Raw genomic sequence first — 19,533 nt, forward strand, 5'->3', positions numbered from 1 at the left:
TAAATCAGCACATCTTGCATATAAAGAACCTTGAAAACCTGAATTGTATAAAATGGAAACCTGTCAGAGAAGGAAAACTCAATTATTTTCCTCCACTAAAACAAGTGATAGAAAAGTGGTAAGACTGCACCCTGTCAAAGGTGGGAAACTTGTGACACCAGGAAAAGCAAGGCAGTCCCGCTGAGTTCTGGCTCTGTTGGCTTTCACAGTATAAAGTAATATAATCCTGTTATAAACAACATATTAGAAGGCGCTTTAATCTGTTACCTCATTTGAGCATTAGGAAATATGCGTGAGCCACACATGGCAAAGACAGAAAGTCCTTGCCAATACTTCATGTGATCCCCGTGTTCCCAGCCTTGCAAGAGACACATGACTCCTGTGGACGGTGAGCAGAGATGCTGAGGGTCAGTTCCAGGTCAGGGCTGTAAAGATCCAGTGTGCCTCCTCCTCACCTTCTCTTCCCCTATCGTGATAATTTTGGAAGGCCCTGATTGAGATGGCAAGGATAAGATGAAGAGACCTTGGAACCTGGAGCACCAGGTAGAAGAGACCCAGAAGACCAGCACCAGGCGTTCTAGAATTAAATTTTGGTTAGATTAAGCCACAAAGATCAGGGGTTGTATTGGCTACTGCAACATAGGTTAGCCTGTTCTGACTGACACACTAGGTAATATTGTTTCCATCCTGCAGTCAAGAAAACAGAGACTCAAAAAGGACATATGACATGCCAAAAATGATATTGACTATAAGGTCCAGGGCCCAGAATCTAACACAAACCTTCTAATTCCAACTTCGGTGCTCTTTCCCCTAAGACCCGCGTGTTGGCATGTTTCCTGAATGCCTAAATTCATGACCAGCTGGTATTCAACGACAATCTCCGCAATTCATATGCAATGCCACTCCTGACTTGTTCGTTGAATCCAGCGTCTCTGCACCTTCTTCACTTACAGGCTTTGGAGAGGAGAGAAGTGCTATCCTCAATGATGCTTAGAATATGCCATGGACCTCGGTCACATTTTGTGCTTTTTTGAAAGGGCAGCTTAATAAAATCAAAAGAGTACTGTTGGGGACAAATACTCAGAATGGCCTTGGGAACAAAAAAGGTAAACATAAGTCCAATTTTTCATTCTGCCACATTCAAATGAACACCATTTTAATGACCTGGCAGCCCCCACAAAGTCAGCAGCCACCAGTTAAATAAAAAGCCCATTCATTTAAGAGAAGTGTCAACACAGGCATTTAGCATAAGTCAGGTCAATAGCAGAGTGACCCTGTGTAGGTCAACAGGCACAAGTGGGCTGGGATTAGCTAAACAGCATCACTTGAAATAAATGCAAGGAACCTCCTTTCTATTCTGGATCCAACTCATACACCATCCCAGGGACAGATGCCCTTATAACTATGGGGAACTTAGTTGGGATTTTCGAAGGTCTCCAAAATTTATCAATCTGGGAGGTCATGCCTCCACCAGTGTCCATGAGATAATAAAAAGAACTGACTACCACCTTTTCTTGGTAAGAAATATAAATTGGCACAGACTATCTCGAACAATCCAGAGTAGATCTCATAAAACTACAAAGCTCCTAACAGAAATCTGAGGAGTATACCTTCAGGACATTGGGGTAGGCAAAGATTATTTAGAGAGTATACAGGAAGCACTAAACATTAAAAAAAAAAAAAAAAAAAAAAAAGGAAAGGGAAAAGAAAGGAAGGAAGGAGGAATTATTGAACAAAGTCAAAATTAAAAAAGATGCTGTTGAGAAAATGCATAGGCAAGCCACAGACTGGGAGAAAACATTTGCAACACATAATATCTGACAAAGAGCTTGATTCTGAAATATGTAAAGAACTTTTATAACTCAATAATAAAAAGACAACCCAATAAAAATGGGGAAAAGATATCACAAAAGAATACATTCCAGTGGCCAACAGACACATAAAGAAGAGCTCAACATCATTAGTCACCAGGTAAAAGCAAATTAAAACTATAATGAAATCCTATTGAAAAACCACCAGAATGGCTAAAGTGATAAAAACTGGAAACACCAAAGATTGGCAAGGATACCAGAACTCCCATACGCTGCTGGTGGAACTGAAAAATGTTACAACCCCTTTTGTTATATAGTTATATATACTTCTATCCTATGACCCAGCAATTCATCTGCTAGGTATTTATCCAAGAGAAATAAAAACATGTGTCTACATAAAGTCTTATTCATAGCAGCTTTATTCATGATAGCTAAACATTGGAACCCACCCAGATACCCATCGACAGGAGAATGGATAAAGAAAACTGTAGTAGATTCATACAACGGAATACTAAACAGCAATAAAAAAGGGACAAACTGAATACACTTGCAAAAATACGGGTGAATTTAAAAAATATGCTGAGTGGAAGAAGCCAGACACAAAATAATACCTAGTGTATGATTCCATCAACGTGGCATTTTTAGAGCTGAAAAAATTAATATGCAGTGTTAGAAATCAGAGCAGTGATTGTTTCCAGGCTGTGGGGTAATGACTAAGAAGGGGCACAAGGATCCTTTCTGGGGTGATGAAAATATTCTGTTTCTTGATAAAGGTGTGGGTTATTCAAATATACGCATTTTTTTTTTCAAAATTGAAAGAAAAAAACACTTAATATGTGTGCATTTTACTATTTGTAAATTATACTTCAATTTTTTTAAAACCACTGAAAAAATAGTATCCTTTCTATTTCAGGCCACAACCAAGGATGGACCTCTAAAAAAGCTCTCAAAACATTAGAGGACAAAATCCCACCAGAGAACAAGGACCTCATCTAAACCACAGGATGCAGCAGGGTGGTTCTCTTCTCCTATCGACCCATTTGCAGTCTTGGACCAAGATAGGATATAAGGGTGGAATTAACCAACACACAAATCTACGGTAAACGTAGACCTTAAATGGCATTAGTTAGACTAAGGCTGGTATCAAACACCTCCTGGGTACTGTCTTAAACCTTCTTGGCCAACCTTTTGCTCCTGGCACTGCTGTGGTGACGAGCTCAACACAGGCTTTGTCCAGCTTCACTCTAGAACAGCTTAAGGGTACCTACTTTGCCCTGTACCTCACATCTCTCACTTTCTGCCCTAAAGCTTCTCTGATGCCTTGGGGTGGGACCTGGGATGGCCATGTGCATCCAGGGGATACAGTGATATAGAGCCCTCGGGGTTAGCCATGGCCAGTTTCAGGCGGGAGCTGGGGGCCAATGCGTCTTTCTGCATTGCTTGGACAGCCGTTTCTGAGATGCACATCCTAAGGCTCCTTAGAAGGTCCCTTGGGATGCAGCACTCCTTGGCCACCAAAAAAAACCAAAAACCCATTGCCATAGCTTTTGGTTAGCAGCCGGAGCTCTTAACCACTACGCCACCAGGGTTTCCTCCTTGCCCACACAGTGTTCAATTCTACAACACATCCTTATACCACCACCTTGTGCTCCTTTCTTCTTTCCCTTTCTCCATTCCTCACTCTTGCTCCCTGGGAACACTCCCAAGTAAACCCCCTGCACACAAGCCTTTGTCTCAGGCTCTGTTTTCAGAGGAACTGAGACTACGAAAAGGTTTGTGAATATGTATGTACGGGAATACACGTCTCCATACACCAGTGCTCCCCTGGGTGCCAAAACCTTGTATAACACAGACCCCCATTCCCCTGGCTTCTTGCCTGGAATGCTGTCCCTCGTATAAACTGGGAAGAGATCGATGGCTGCCTGCTAACAGAGTCAGCTCATGCTAAGATACACACCTTGATAGGAAACATAACCAGAATCATTACCCAGCACCCAGAACCTCTGCCTTTCTACGTAAATAACAAATCTGTCCCTGGGCTGTATTCAGCCCACGAGTATTTCATCACTGGCACTGTCCGTTGAGTCTACCACCAATGACCAAAAACCGGGTGATGGGTGGGATAACATCACTTCCAAACCAAAAAATCCAAACCCACTGTCGTCGAGTTGATTCCAACTCATAGCAACTCTATAGGACAGAATAGAACCATGCGGCTTCAGAAAAACACTCTCAAACCAGGAATTTTGCGTTTTGTATTTCTGTCTTTCTCCTGGGCAATAACTCACCTTTTTGGCTTAGAAAGATACTAGTTAGCGAAAGACATAGTGTCAATCCGAGAAAACTCCTTCAGTGAGGATAGTTCATTAAAATCACATGGCTTGTTACAACAGGTTTTCAACTGAATTGCTTAGTGTATGTTTTATAAAACTTTACAAGGCATCTGCCAACGTTTAACCGGAGTGGCGGGTTGGTGTGTTGGTTTTTCTCTGCAGGGAAGATTCAAGAAAACGGTAATGGGATGTGAACACAATACTTAGAAGCATGCTGATGAAGATGGGAAAAATAAATGAGGAGCTATTAAATCTGCTGGAATCGTGGCCAGGCTCTATACTCAAAGACAGGCAGGATTGGGCTCCGTCAAGGCATGTTGAGATCAAGGCTGTGAAGAATTTGTCAGCTTCCATCATAATTACAGCCACTGCTAAGAGTTCCACATAGCTTTCCCCCAACCCCAGCCCCAAATACAGGCAGAAACAGAAACCCAGAGCATCCTGACAGAACTTTTGGGGTTCGTATTTTGGAATTCTCGTGTGTTTGGAGGGGGGAGAATGAAACGTATCCTGACTTTGATTGTGTTTTCTCTAGTTTACACAACAGCCTAAAGGAGACTCTGGGCTTCGTTACAGGCAAAAGGAGTACAACTCTCTGCTGGGAGGAAAACCTGCCATGCAGGACTTGCTATTGTTGTTGTTAGCTGCTGTCGAGTTAGCCCCTGACTCATGGCGACCCCATGCACAACAGAAGAAAACGCTGCCCGGTCCTGAGCTATACCCATGATGGGGTGCAGATTGGTACCTTTGTGACCCATAGTGTTTCCACTGGCTGATTTTCAGAAGAAGAACGCCAGGCCTTTCTTCTAGTCCATCTTAGTCTGGAAGCTCTGCTGAAACCTGTTCAGCATCAGAGCAACACACAAGGGTCCAGTGACAGACAAGTGGTAGCTGCGCATGAGATGCGCCGGCTGGGAATAGAACCTGGGTCTCCTGTATGGAAGACGAGAATTCTACCACCGAACCACTACTGCGCCTCCATTCATGCCTTAAGCCACCCAAATTTAAATAGTAAGAAATGTTGGTGAGTGTGGCCTCTGAGGCCATTCACTGTCTGGTCCCTGCTACCTCTCCAGCCACCTTCACCAAAATAAGCATGCATGCCAGTCTTTCGGAGCCACCTGCTGCTCCCTGAACACACCAGGTGGCTCATGCGCCCATGTTTTTCTCGTCCTGCCATTACACTCCGCAATTCCACTTCTTGTCTCCAGGTTGACAGCAAAGCATCTCTCATGACACAGCTCTGGGTCGGCTTCTCTGGGAAACCCAAGGTTTTCCACTTTAAACTAGACTTGTCTCCTTCCTCTTTGCCATTCCCACTAAACTAAGCCCATCCTTCCATCTTTGATCCCAGAATTTTGGAGAGCAAATTCTTTGGGGGCAGGTGCTATGGCTGATTCACTCGTGTATCTTCACTGCTTAACTCAGTATTGAACACATAGCATGTTTTATGGCTAAAGGAATTAATATTCTATAAGACAAGCTGATCGCCTTACTCGAGAGAGTGAGAAAATGTTGGAAGCTTGCTGCCTTGAAAAACATTTGGGAGTATTCAGGGCTGAGTCCAACTATAGACTCCAGAATACTACATGCAAAGCCCTGATAAAGCCATAGAGAAAACACAGTCTGCGAAATCACAAAGGCCTCCCTACGCAGCCAGCCAATGTTGATGCAGCCTTAATCCACAAGCTTCAGCTATGCCACTTCTCATTTCCCTGACTAAAATGCACACCGCATTTCAAAAAGGAAAAACACGTTGGGACGGAGGAGTGAGGAAGATGAGGGGATAGCACACAACGAAGGCTCTCGGAGCTTGGACTTCTCCAACTTGTTGTGAACGTATTTCTTCTGGAAGGGCCTTTCCAAGAGAAGTGCACTTTGATCCTAAGCACAACCTCATTTGGAACCCAAAGGGTGGTGTTTGAAACCTCAGAGTTCCTAATAACCCACAATCCACAGAACCCTTACTGATATTTCCACTTCCTCCTGTCATCTTCTGAACCAGACAACCATGATGCAACAAGGCTTATTCAAAGCACAAAAAATGTACTGTGAGCAAAATTCAGGGGTAAAGTAGGGAAGAATCTAGCACAGAGAAGAGAATGTAATTCAGAAAAACTTTTCTCCTACCGATTATTTCACCACATAAAAACAATCGTTTCTTGCAATGCATCAAGGAGAGAAATCTGGACACTCCAGCTCTTCATTACATCCCTGCTCTGATAAACCTCGAAGGACAATGGCAGCCAAATTTCTGAGCAGGCAAAGGGATTTGGGCTGTGGACTCCACGGAGGAGGGAAGGCTAATCACCCGGGAAAGGTGAAGCCAGACCGCTGGGTAAGCAGAGTGCAGATGAGCGTGGGTAATTCGAACTCCCAATACAGCTGGACCAACCACTGAACTGTCACCTCATATCCAGCTTGTAACTGAGAAACCACAATTACCCATTTGAGCACATTTACGAGGAAAAGCAGGGAGCCGAAGGCATTATGGGGAGACTGTTTAGAGCAGAAGAATTGGGGCAATGAGCAGGGATGATCACATGTGCTTCCCTGCGGGAGCTTGGAAGGGAAGCCAGAAGGCCAGCTCCGGGGTAGCCCTTCGTATGAAAGGCACAGAGAAGAGGAGAGGCAGGACTGAAAAGGAGAGGGAAAAAAAATCAGGATGGAGGGAGGCAAGCCACAACCACTGATTTATTTAGAAGCAACAACTCCCAAACTCTAATACTGATAAGGCTTTGAGGTCAAAGAGGTGTTCCTACAGGGATAGAAAAGCCTTGTGTTTATTTTTTGGTTTTTGTCGTTTGTTTTTATTTTCTTTTTTCCTTGCACAGGAAAAATTAGAAAAAAAAAAAAAGAACCTGTTGCCTTCTAAATCAATTCTGACTCATAGCTACCTTACAGGACAGAGTAGAACTGCCCCACAGGGTTTCCAAGGCTGTAATCTTTGGAGAAGCAGACCGCCACATCTTTCTTCTGCGGAGAAGCTGGTGGGCTTAAATCACTGACCTTTTAGTTAGCAGCCAAGTGCTTAGCCACTCTGCAATCAGGGCTCCTTACAGAAGAAGCACCCCCAACTAAATCTGACTCTCCCCCCTCCTTTCCATTTCTAAGCCTCAGGCAGCAACACATGCAGTTTTATTTACAGCGCCATTCAATATTCAAACCCAAGCTCAGAATCTGATATGGATTCCTGACACTTGCTGACATGTTTTGGATCATTAAGGCAATACATCCTTTACATTCTGCAAATTCCTTCAAAACTTTTCCAAAGAAATAATTCCTGCACACTACCCCCCAGTTCTGGAAGCACACACAGGTCCTGTCTCAACTTGTCTCCAAGTCCTTCGATTCCACTTTTGACCGCTAATCAAGCAGTGAAAATCTCTGCTGCTTTCACCACAGTGGGCTTTCCTTGCAGTGACTCTACTGTGCCTGCTTAGAAACGCCGGTCCGGGAGGATCCCACAGGTTTCACTTGGATCTTAAATACTTTTTGGGGGGAGGGGGCAACACTGAACTTGGGAGATTGACACACCAGGCCTCTGGTTCATTTTACAGAACCTGAGGCCTCAAATGCAGGGCATTTTGGGGGCATGGCAAAAGAATTGGGTGCCAGATTCTACAAATGAAATCAGACATTAAATATTTACAAATGTCAGCTATTAAAAAACTCAGGTGATGGGGGTTGGGGGACCATGGTTTCAGGGGACATCTAATTCAATTGGCATAATAAAATCTGTTAAGAAAACATTCTGCGTCCCACTTTGGAGAGTGGCGTCGGGGTCTTAAATGCTAGCAAGCAGCCATCCAAGATACATCAATTGGTCTCAACCCACCTGGATCAAAGGAGAATGAAGAACACCAAGGACACAAGGTAATTATGAGCCCAAGAGACAGAAAGGGCCACATAAACCAGAGACTACATCAGCCTGAGACCAGAAGAACTAGATGGTGCCGGCTACAACCAATGACTGCCCTGACAGGGAACACAACAGAGAACCCCTGAGGGAGCAGGAGAGCAGTGGGATGCAGACCCCACAGTCTCGTAAAAAGACCAGACTTAATAGTCTGACTGAGACTAGAAGGACCCCAGTGGTCATGGCCCCCAGAACTTCTGTTAGCCCAGGACAGAAACCATTCCCAAAGCTAACTCATCAGAGAGGGATTGGACTGGACAATGGGATAGAAAAAGATGCCGGTGAATAATGAGCTTCTTGGATCAAGTAGACAGTTGAGACTATGTTGGCAACTCCTAACTGGAGGGGAGATGAGAAGGCAGAGGGGGTTAAAAGCTGGCGGAATGGACATGAAAAGAGAGAGTGGAGGGAGGGAGCCAGTCGTCTCATTAGGGGGAGAGCAATTAGGAGTATATAGCAAGGTGTATATAAATGTTTATATGAGAGACTGACTTGATTTGTAAACTTTCACTTAAAGCACAATAAAAATTTTTTTAAAAATAAAGAAAAAAAAAAATCAGGTGACAGGAGGAGAGTTAAGTTCTAAGAGTGTGTCACAGAATCAGCCAACCACAGGGACAGGAGAAATTTCTATTGATTGGTGAATGCTGACCCTCAAGGCAGAATAACAAGGTACAAAGAAGGCAGGAAGAAGAGATCATAGAATTAAGAAAATGGTGCAGTACCAACCCCAGGACCCTACCCCCAGAGAGCCATGAGTGTGACATTGAACCTCTTCCTTGTCCAAGTGTTCTTACTTAGCTCTTCTGGGAAATTTCGTTTTTAAGGTAATTCTGTCTCTGACTTGACAGTGGAGATCAGCCAGCAAATAGGATTCATTTTTACAGAGATTGCTTTGTTGGAATGCATCTATTCCATGAAGCCGGGAATGTCTGTTTTCACATTTCAAACAACAACAGAGGATTTTCCTTTAATAAGATGGCTCCCCCTTTAAATGGGACAAGAGAATTGAAATATTACGTCCAGCATGTTTGGCCCCCTTCCTGCATCATCTAGGTCCCTGGGTAGCATGAACAGTTTGTGCTCGACTACTGACCTAAAGGTTGGCAGTTCAAACCCACCCAGCAGCATTATGGAAGAAGGGCCTGGCGATCTGCTTCCGTGAAGATTATAAACAAAAAAACCCCGTGAAGCAGCTCTACTCTATAACACATGGGGTTGCCATGAGTCAGAATCAACTCTTCAGCAACACGTTTGGCTTGGTTTTTCCTTTTATCTGTATCAGTGGTTTTCACGATGTGATCCTTGGACCCACAGTATCAGTATCATCTGAGAACTTACTAGAAATCCAAATTTTCAGGGCCCACCCAGGCCTTCTGAGGGTGTTCGGCAACACTTCAATAAACCTTCCCAACGATTCTGGTGCTTACTAAGGAATGGTCACGACTCCTTCTTTCAAATTTCCCTGTCTACTACCTGTAAGCTAATTCTTGCTGTAATGGGGCAAACTGGGATATCTCTCCATAATACAGGGAAACCTGCGAAAGCCGGAAACTGTGTAAGGCAGAAACCTGTCAGAGAAGGAAAGCTCAAATCTTTTCCACTGATAGAGAGCGATAGAAAAGTGGTAAGACTGTACTCTGTCAAAGGCGGGAAACTTGGGAGACCCAGAAAAACGAGGCAGTCCCGCCCAGTTCCAGCTCTCACAGGTTTCACACTGTTAGGCAAATGCTAACAACTGGGTTTCCCTCTTGGTCTGTTACAGGTTGGCTTTATTCTTCCCATTTCTTTGATGTGTATATGTTTAACCTAGAACGATATTTCTCTATAAACAACATCAGCAACTTGCACTTACTTTGAAAAAACTTTTAGCCATTTCAGGTAACAATCCCCCACGTGGCTTATAGCACCCAGAACTCTGGTGAATGTTATGAGTATTTTGCAGCCAGGAAGTGAGTGCAACATTAACACTGTCCAGAAGTGACTGGTGATAAACTCCGGCGCTGCTACACAAAGGAAAAACCAGGCTCCGAGATGCAGGCACTCGCAGGATACATTCTGCAGTTGAGAGGAAAAACCCACACAAACTCCAAACAAAACCAGTTCAAATAAACCTTGTTCCTTGCCATCTATAAACAGAGTCAAGTTCAAGAGAGAATCTTTTGGCCCCAGCAAGAGCTATGGAATGAGATAAGATGTTTTCGCCTTGATTTCAGTGTGTGGACTGCATCGACGCCCCATTATAGAGGCATTTCAAATATCCATTAATGATTTAATTGACTAAGTCTCATTCTTCCCGGGCTACCATATTGGGCTTATCTGTACAGAACTTCCTGCTATTATCTTAAGTCTCTGGCAGCTTAATGAAGGCTGTATGTCAGCAAACACTATTTTTTTTTTAATTGGAGGATAAACTTACAAGGAGTAAATGCTCCCTTAGATGCTGAGAGGTCATACTTGCCCCAACTTGACGTGAATGTCTGACAGCTGCTTCAAGGAGTCCACGTGGCCCTGGGCAATGGAGCTGTTTAATCGTGTTCACGTAGGACATTCTTCTTAGGGCTGGAAAGACAAGTCAGTTAATGAATTTACCTTCTTCACATCCCAGGTACCTACCGGTCAGAAGACGGAACGTGAAAATCTTCACACTGTCTATTTTCAAGTCCATGTCATACTGAACGTCTACAGGGAAGTCAGTGCTTTGTTTTGTTGCTTTTAAAAAGGAATGCTAGCTTTCCAGTTTGTGGTGACATCTCTGAACTGCGAGACCTGGTGGTGTTTTTCAGGAGCAGTCATTGAAATTCGCTCTAACCCAACCAAACTCCTTTTAACGAGTTCAGGGGAATCGGGGTGTTTGTGTTGGCTTGCTGGGCCTTCGAGACTCCCAGATTTAGCCGGCTGAGGCACAAACCAGCAGCCGGAGAAGGCATTAGTCTCCCCCCACACCCACATATCTACCCTGTAAGCCAATGGCCAAGAGCAATGCCAAGGAGTTCAAGCAATTTCTTATTTTAGGGAAACAAAAGCCAACAACCCAAAAATCAACGTCCCCGGGAAAAGGTCAATAGACCTCAGTACTTTAATGGATGTAACAAATATTTAAATAAGGATAATATAAAAATGCATTTGGTCATTTTGATTTATTTCCAGTGACTTGGCTCCTACTCCACTGAGCGGTTCCCAAAATCAGGCTGGATTTCTGCTGACATATTCAGCCATGCCACTTCTGTTTTCTCTCCTTCTGCGTGCCTTTCAATCGTACGTGAGACTCTTCCAAAAGGACCGCAAAGTACAACACCAAAGAGATCCTCAGTCTATCAACTGACTACTACATACTAAGTGGCTTTATAAAGCAGGGCACCCCACCAAGCTTCCCTCACAATGCTCTAGAAGATTGGTCTGGGCCACAGTGGCACCCAGGTCCTGATCAATCCCAACCATCAGAGCAACCTTTTCCCTTTTCAAAGCTAGAGCCCCACAGGGATGAAGACAACCTTCCCTGAATTCTAAATTCAAGACCCAGTCAACCTCCAATCTATAGGAAGAATATTAGGTTCATCAGAAAAACTACTGTTGTTGTTAGGTGCCTTTGAGTCAGTTCCCACTCATAGTGACACCATGTACAACAGAACAAAACACTGCCTGCTTGTGCACCATCTTCACAATCATTTTTATGCTTGAGCCCATTGTTGCAGCCACTGTGTCAATCTACCTCATTGAGAGTCTTCCTCTTTTTCTCTGACCCTCTACGCCACCAAGCATGACATCCTTCTTCAGGGACTGATCCCTCCTAATAACCTGTCCAAAGTATGTGAGACGAAGTCTCGCCATCCTTGCTTCTAAGGAGCATTCCGGGTGTACTTCTTCCAAGGTAAACTATAAAAAACTATAGCTATGACAAATTCCACTTGTGCCTATAATAACAAAATGGGCTGTTGTTAGGAAATCTGCTAAACACCTAGAGTCACAACCTTCCATGGTGACACCATCATCAGAAATGTGGCTATCACAGAAATTGATTAGGGAGAGAAATGAGGACTACTTGGGGAACTATTAACAGGTTTTAGGTTCATGAGCATTTATTGAACAAAGAATATTCTCCAGATGCTGTGTCTAATAACTAAAGCCAAAATCTGTGGCGTGAAGGAAGTGAGATTGCTATAAAATGGGAACTCCCTGATGAAGGAGCCAAATAGAGATGGGAGAAATATGATGACCAAGGGTTTTCTGGACATAAGCCCAATACCACCAGGACAACTTAGATAAAACCTAAGCTCAAGGCATGGGTTAGATGAGCTGGCCTACCTGGAGCCCTATCATTATTTATTTGTTACCGTAGAAGGGGAAAATAGCCCCCTCAAAAAAGAGAGTCCCTGACATTCAATTAATCTGCTCCGTACCATGTTACAAATAAAATTTAAGGAATCTAACACCTCTTAATGAAAAAAATAAATCTTCAGAAGTTATTGTCTGGGAAACCTGGACATTGTCTGAGGACCTGGTTGCCTGTGACAACCTACATTTGCCTGGTGGGATTGCCAGGGGATCAAATACCAGCCCATAAAGTTGCTAATATAATTGATGCCGGTGATGGGAGGAAAAGCATTCATCAGTTAGAAAGCCTGTGTAGGCAAAACAGAGGCGGGGGTGGGGTGCCTTTTCTGAAGACTTGATTCTGAAAACAGAAGGTCTCTGAGGAATTTTCTCTAGGCTACAACTGGAGGCCAAGTAAAACCAGGTGTGCAGAACAGGTGATGAGCCCTAGACTAGACCTTCCTCAATTACAGATGGAGACCACTCGTTTCCTCCAAATCACAGCAACCGGAAATTTAGTTCTTCCTTTCAATGGTGACCTCAAAGTTTAAAACCACTCATGTTAAGTTGACTGTGTTTGGTGGCAAACAAGAAAATAAAGCCCCAACACATGGACAGCATCGTATAAATATGAAGTTATTTTGCCTTTTTTTCTGAATCTCAGGAGCAGATAGTTGAGTTAACCTTATGCCTCGGTTCCTGGCCTGTGATCGTCATCAGCCCAAGCAAGACTTCTCTTTAGTTTATTTTGTTTTATTTTATTGACTTCTTTCTTTCTTTTTCTTCTCATTCCCACTCCTGCCCCCATCCCATCACAGACAGCAGTTCTAATGCATTTAATATACATCCTCGAATTTGTAAGTATCCCTGTAAAATGTAGTATTGTATGTTTATACCAGGGCTTCAGACAGGTTTGTTCTGCTTCGAACCCCTGCTGAGAATTTACATTTTCTAACAAGTTTCCAACGATGTTTATGCTGCTGGTTAGGGACTAATTCTGAGGACAGCAGTGGTTCTCAAAATTTATTATTCATAAGAGTTGACTGGGGATCTCATTAAACTGTAGATTCTGATTCATTATATCTGGGGTGGAAATGCAGATTCTCAGCAGGGGCACAAACTAGAATGAACTGGTTTGAAGCCCTGATACATACATTTCAATGTACATAAGGGGTATTAAGGAATGGACCTTTTTTTTTTAACCCAGCAATGTTTTAAAGATCTATCCCACAATCATGAGAATGTAATCAGTCACTAATTATGCATGTAGAAATGTGTATGTTGACAATACTCAGTACACAGAAGGTCAGCTCAACTGGACTGGACCAAAAGCAAAGAAGTTTCCGGGATAAACGGAATGCTTCATAGATCAGCGGAGCAAGGGCGGGGGTTTGGGGACTAGGGCTTAAGGGGACTTCTAAGTCAATTGGCAAAATAATTCTATTATGAAAACATTCTGCATCCCACTTTGAAATGTGGCGTCTGGGGTCTTAAATGCTAACAAGCGACCATCTAAAATGCATCAATTGGTCTCAACCCACCTGGATCAAAGGAGAATGAAGAACACCAAGGTCCCATGATAACTATGAGCCCAAGAGACAGAAGGGGCCACGTGAACCAGAGACTTACATTGTCCTGAGACCAAAAGAACTAGATTGTGCCCGGCCACAACCGATGACTGCCCTGACAAGGAGCACAACAGAGAACCCCTGAGGGAGCAGGAGAACAGTGGGATGCAGACCCCAAATTCTCATAAAAAGACCAGACTTAATGGTGTCTGACTGAGACTAGAGGAATCCCGGCAGTCATGGTCCCCAAACCTTCTGTTGGCCCAGGACAGGAACCATTCCTGGAGACAACTCATCAGACATGGAAGGGACTGGACAATGGGAGAGAGATGCTGACGAAGAGTGAGCTACTTGTATCAGGTGGGCACTTGAGACTGTGTTGGCATCTTCTGTCTGGAGGGGAGATAGGAGGGTAGAGAGGGTTAGAAACTGGCAAAATTGACACAAAAGGAGAGACCGGAAGGAGGGAGCAGGCTGACTCATTAGGGGGAGAGTAAGTGGGAATATGGAGTAAGGTGTATATAAGCTTATATGTGACAGACTGACTTGATTTGTAAACTTTTGCTTAAAGCACAATAAAAATTATTAAAAAAAAAAAAAGAAATTGTGTATGTTGAGTTTCAGCAGATATGTAGAATTGTCATGTTTTGTATATTTTCACCACAGTAATAATGATGATAAAATCTATCCCTGTCACAACCTGCATTATGCAGATGACACAACATCGCTTGCCGAAAGTGAAGAGAACTTGAAGCACTTACTGATGAAGATCAAAAACCACAGCCTTCAATGTGGATTGCAGCTCAACATAAAGAAAACAAAAATCCTCACAACTGGACCAATATGCAACATTATGATAAAAGGAGAAAAGATTGACTTTTGTCAAGGATTGCATTTTACCTGGATCCACAATCAACACCCATGGAAGCAGCAGTCAAGAAATCAAAAGATACATTGCATTGAGCAAATTTGCTGCAAAAGACCTCTTTAAAGAGTTGAAAAGCAATAAAGTCACCTTGAAGACTAAGGTGCACCTAACCCAAGGCATGGTGTTTTCAATTACCTCATATGCATGCGAAAGGTGGAAGATGAATAAGGAGACCGAAGAAGAATTGATGCATTTGAACTGTGCTGTTGGGGAAGAATATAGAATATACCATGGACTGTTAAAAGAAGGAACAAATCTGTCTTGAAAGAAGTTCAACCAGAACTCTCCTGAGAAGCAAGGATGGCGGGACTATATGTCACATACTGTGATGGTTAAGATTGTGTGTCAACTTGATTGGACCATGATCCTCAGTGTTTATTTGTGATCACTCCAATGATTGAATCTGCTGTGAGTAGCCAATCAGTTGAAAGGGAGTTTCCTTGGGGGTGTGGCCTGCATCTGAATATAAGCAGACTTTCCAGTTTTTTTGCGCACTCTGGGTCCTGTGGCTGCCTCCTATTCGTCTGACCTCCAGCTCTTGGGACTTGAGATCTTAGAATTCATTGATCTTCACAGACTGAGAGCAGGAACCCTGTTGTCTGACCTACTAATTCTGGGCTCGCCAGCCCCTGAGGCTACATGAATGGAGAGAAGCCTCTATCCCAATCCACGGACTTGGGATATTCCAGCCTCTACAATCACGTGAGCCGTTTCCTTGGTATAAATATGTATGTATTTATTTATATGCTTTACTTCTCTAGAGAACCCAGCCTAAGACACATATTTTGGACATGTTATCAGGAGGGATCAGTCCCTGGAGAAGGACATGATGCTTGGTAAAGTAGAGAGTCAGTGAAAAAGAAGAAGACTCTCAACAAGATGGGTTGACACAGTGGCTTCATGAATGGGCTTAAGCATAACAAAGATTGTGAAAACAGAGCAGGACCAAGCGGTGTTTCATTTTGTTGTACATAGGGTCACTATGGGTCAGAACCAACTTGACGGCACCCAGCAACATCCCTGTAACTATGAGCATGCCAAATCTGTGGCCTCTAACTACTGCACAGTGTCCCATGATGCCCATCCACCACATTTCACTGCATATGTCCCCTGCAATTGACACTCAGGTTGCCTCTGTTTCCCTCACAACACAAACTGCAAGCAGCAAACATTTGTATCTATGCCTTCCTCTGGGTTCACGCAAAAACATTTTTCTGAGATTACCAATGAGTGGGATTCTGCACCCCTGTGTAAACACATGCTTTGTCTGGGTAAGCCCTACCCCAATTTCTCTCCTGGGTGTCTGATTAGTTCATATTCCCTCCAGGAGAACACAGGGGTTCCTGTTATTCCACCTCCTGCCAACCCATGCATTATCCAAGTCTCTAATTTTTGCCAATAAAGATAAGTAAGAAAAAATGAATAAGGAAGACTGAAGAAGAATTGATGCATTTGAATTATGGTGTTTGCGAAGAATATTAAATATACTATGGACTGCCAGAAGAACAAACAAGTCTGTCTTGGAAGAAGTAAAGCCAGAACGCTCTTTAGAAGTGAGGATGGTGAGACTTAGTCTCGAGTACTTTGGACACGTTATCAGGAGGGATCAGTTGCTGGAGAAGGACATCACACTTGGCAAAGTAAAGGGTCAGTGAAAAAGAGGAAGACTCTCAACAAGATGGATTGACACAGTGGCTGCAACAATGGGCTCGAACTTAGCAACGATCATGAGGATGGCGCAGTACTGGGGATTCGTTCTGTCGTGCATGTGGTTGCTATCAGTCAGAACCTACTCAACAGCACATAACAACAACGACAAGGTGCAAACGGCTAAGGGCATTACAGCTAGCCGAAAAGTTGGCGGTTCAAGCTCACCCACCGGCTCTGCAGGAGGAAGACCTGGCGATCTGCTTCCATAAAGATTACAGCCAACAAAATCCTATGGGGCAGTTGTATTCTGTCACATGGGATCACTACAGTCAGAATCGACTTGAAGGCACCTAACAACAAAGTGCTATCCCATTCTTATTTTAATTTGCAGTTCTCTGAATATTACTGATTTTGAGCATTTTTCATCTATCTGTTAGCCATTCAGGTTTCCTCTTCTGTGACTTGCTAATCATGTCCTGCATCCATTTTTTTTCCATGGAGTTGTCTGACTTTTTCTTGTTAATCCAGAGTTCCTTGTCTTAGATATTGCAAATATGTTTTCCTAATCTCTCATTTGTCTGTTTAGTTTGCCTATGTTGTTTTCGTTAAGCATAAAAAAGCATAGCTCTTTAATTTTTACATAATCAGAACCATCAATTATTCACCTAATGATTTATCCATTTGAGGTCATGTTTAAGAAGTCCTTCCTCTCTCCTGTCAACGCTCTCCTTTTATTTTCACGTTTAGTTTTCCTTCCATCCAGAGTCCACCTTGCATATGGTGTAAGGTAGGGATCTAGCTTTGTGTTTCTCTGTATACTTGTTACCGTCAAGCTGGTGCCAACTCATGGAGACCCTATATGGCAAGGTAGAACTACCCCACAGAGTTTCCAAAGCTGTAATCTTTACAGAAGCAGACTGCCACATAGTCTGCTTCCGTAAAGTTTATAGCCTTGGAAGCTCTATGGGGCAGTTCTGCCAGTATATTTTCTTTTGTTTAGTTCTAAGTATTTCATAATTTCCCTTATGTTTTCTCATTTTATTAATCCTGTTCAGTTGGTGTATTTGTCTGTTCTTGTTCAAATAGCATGGTTTTGTTTCTATTGCTTTGTAATATATCTTAATATCTAGTAGTGGATGTCTGTCTTCTTTTTTAGAAGTAACTTAGCTATTCATGGACCTACACTCTTCACTACATAAAATAAATCAGAAATATTCTGGAAAAAAAAATCCAAAGGGAATTTTGTTTTGGATCACACTGAAATTATGGATTAGTTTGGAGAGAATTAATATCTTCATAATTTTAAACCATCCCATTCATAAGCACGGAGTCGTTGTTAGGTGTCATCGAGGCAGTTCCCACTATACTGACTCTACGAATGGAGTAGCTTTCCTTTTATCCATATTTTCTTAAAATGTTATCCATAGGTATTATATTTTTATTAATTCCTGGATAATTTATAGTTTTTTTTGTTGCCATAATGAAGGCATATGGTCTTCCATTTTATTTTCTGATTGCTTACTGCTGGTATGGAGAAACTATCGATTTTCCTGAGTTGATCTGTGTCTTGAAAATTTCCTGAACTCTGTAATCGTTTTCTGTTGATTCCGATAGTTTTCTGTTTAGACCATATCATGGGCAAATGACAGTTTAATATCCTCCCTCCCTATCGTCACACTGGCTCTGTTTTGTTTTCTTTTACCGCATAGAGCTGGCCAGGATCTTTGATACTATATTAAAGAGCAGTTATGTTTCTAACCTGAAACGGAATGAGTCCAAAGTTTCTGCGAAGCATATTGTCTTCTGTAGGCCTGGGGCATAAACCTTCATCACAATAAGGAAGTTCTTTTCTATACGTAGTTTGCTAAGAGGTTTTATCAAAAATGGATGTCAAACTTTATATAAAAATGCTTTCTGTATATATATTGAGATGATCGAGTGTTTTTCTCCTTTAGATTAATGTAATAACACATTTTCTGAGGTTGAACCATCTTTGCTTTTCTGGGCTAAACCCTCTGTGTCTTTTGATTTTTATGTCCATATATTCGAAGGAGCCCTGGTGGCATAGTGATTAAGAGTTAGATATTCAAAAGTCAAATGAGGCGCAAGGGCGGGGGTCTGGGGACCATGGTTTGAGGGGACTTCTAAGTCAATTGGCTAAATCATTCTATTATGAAAACATTCTGCATCCCACTTTGAAATGTGGCGTCTGGGGTCTTAAATGCTAACAAGCGGCCATCTAAGATGCATCAATTGGTCTCAACCCTCCTGGAGCAAAGGAAAATGAAGAACACCAAGGTCACACGACTACTAAGAGCCCAAGAGACAGAAAGGGCCACATGAACCAGAGACCTACATCATCCTGAGACCAGAAGAACTAGATGGTGCCCAGCCACAATCGATAACTGCCCTGACAGGGAGCACAACAGAGAACTCCTGAGGGAGCAGGAGATCAGTGGGATGCAGACCCCAAATTCTCATAAAAAGACCATCCTTAATGGTCTGACTGAGACTAGAGGAATCCCGGCGGCCATGGTCCCCAGACCTTCCGTTGGCACAGGACAGGAACCATCCCCGAAGACAACTCATCAGACATGAAAGGGACTGGTCAGTGGGTGGGAGAGAGATGCTGATGAAGAGTGAGCTAATTATATCAGGTGGACACTTGAGATTGTGTTGGCATCCCTTGTCTGGAGGGGGGATGGGAGGATAGAGAGAGAGGGAAGCTGGCAAAATTGTCACGAAAGGAGAGACTGAAAGGGCTAACTCATTAGGGGGAGAGCAAGTGGGAGTACGGAGTAAGATGTATGTAAAATTATATGTGACAGACTGATTGGCTTTGTAAACGTTCACTTGAAGCTTAATAAAAGTTAATAAAAAATAAAATAAAAAAAGACAAGCTAAAGACTGGGAGAAAATATCTACACACCACAAACTGAGCAAAGGACTAGTATCTAGAATACATAAAGAACTCTCAAAACTCAACTGTAGAATAAACAATTCAATTAGA

Source organism: Elephas maximus, chromosome 16 (assembly GCF_024166365.1).
Source record: "Elephas maximus indicus isolate mEleMax1 chromosome 16, mEleMax1 primary haplotype, whole genome shotgun sequence".
NCBI lineage: Eukaryota > Metazoa > Chordata > Mammalia > Proboscidea > Elephantidae > Elephas > Elephas maximus.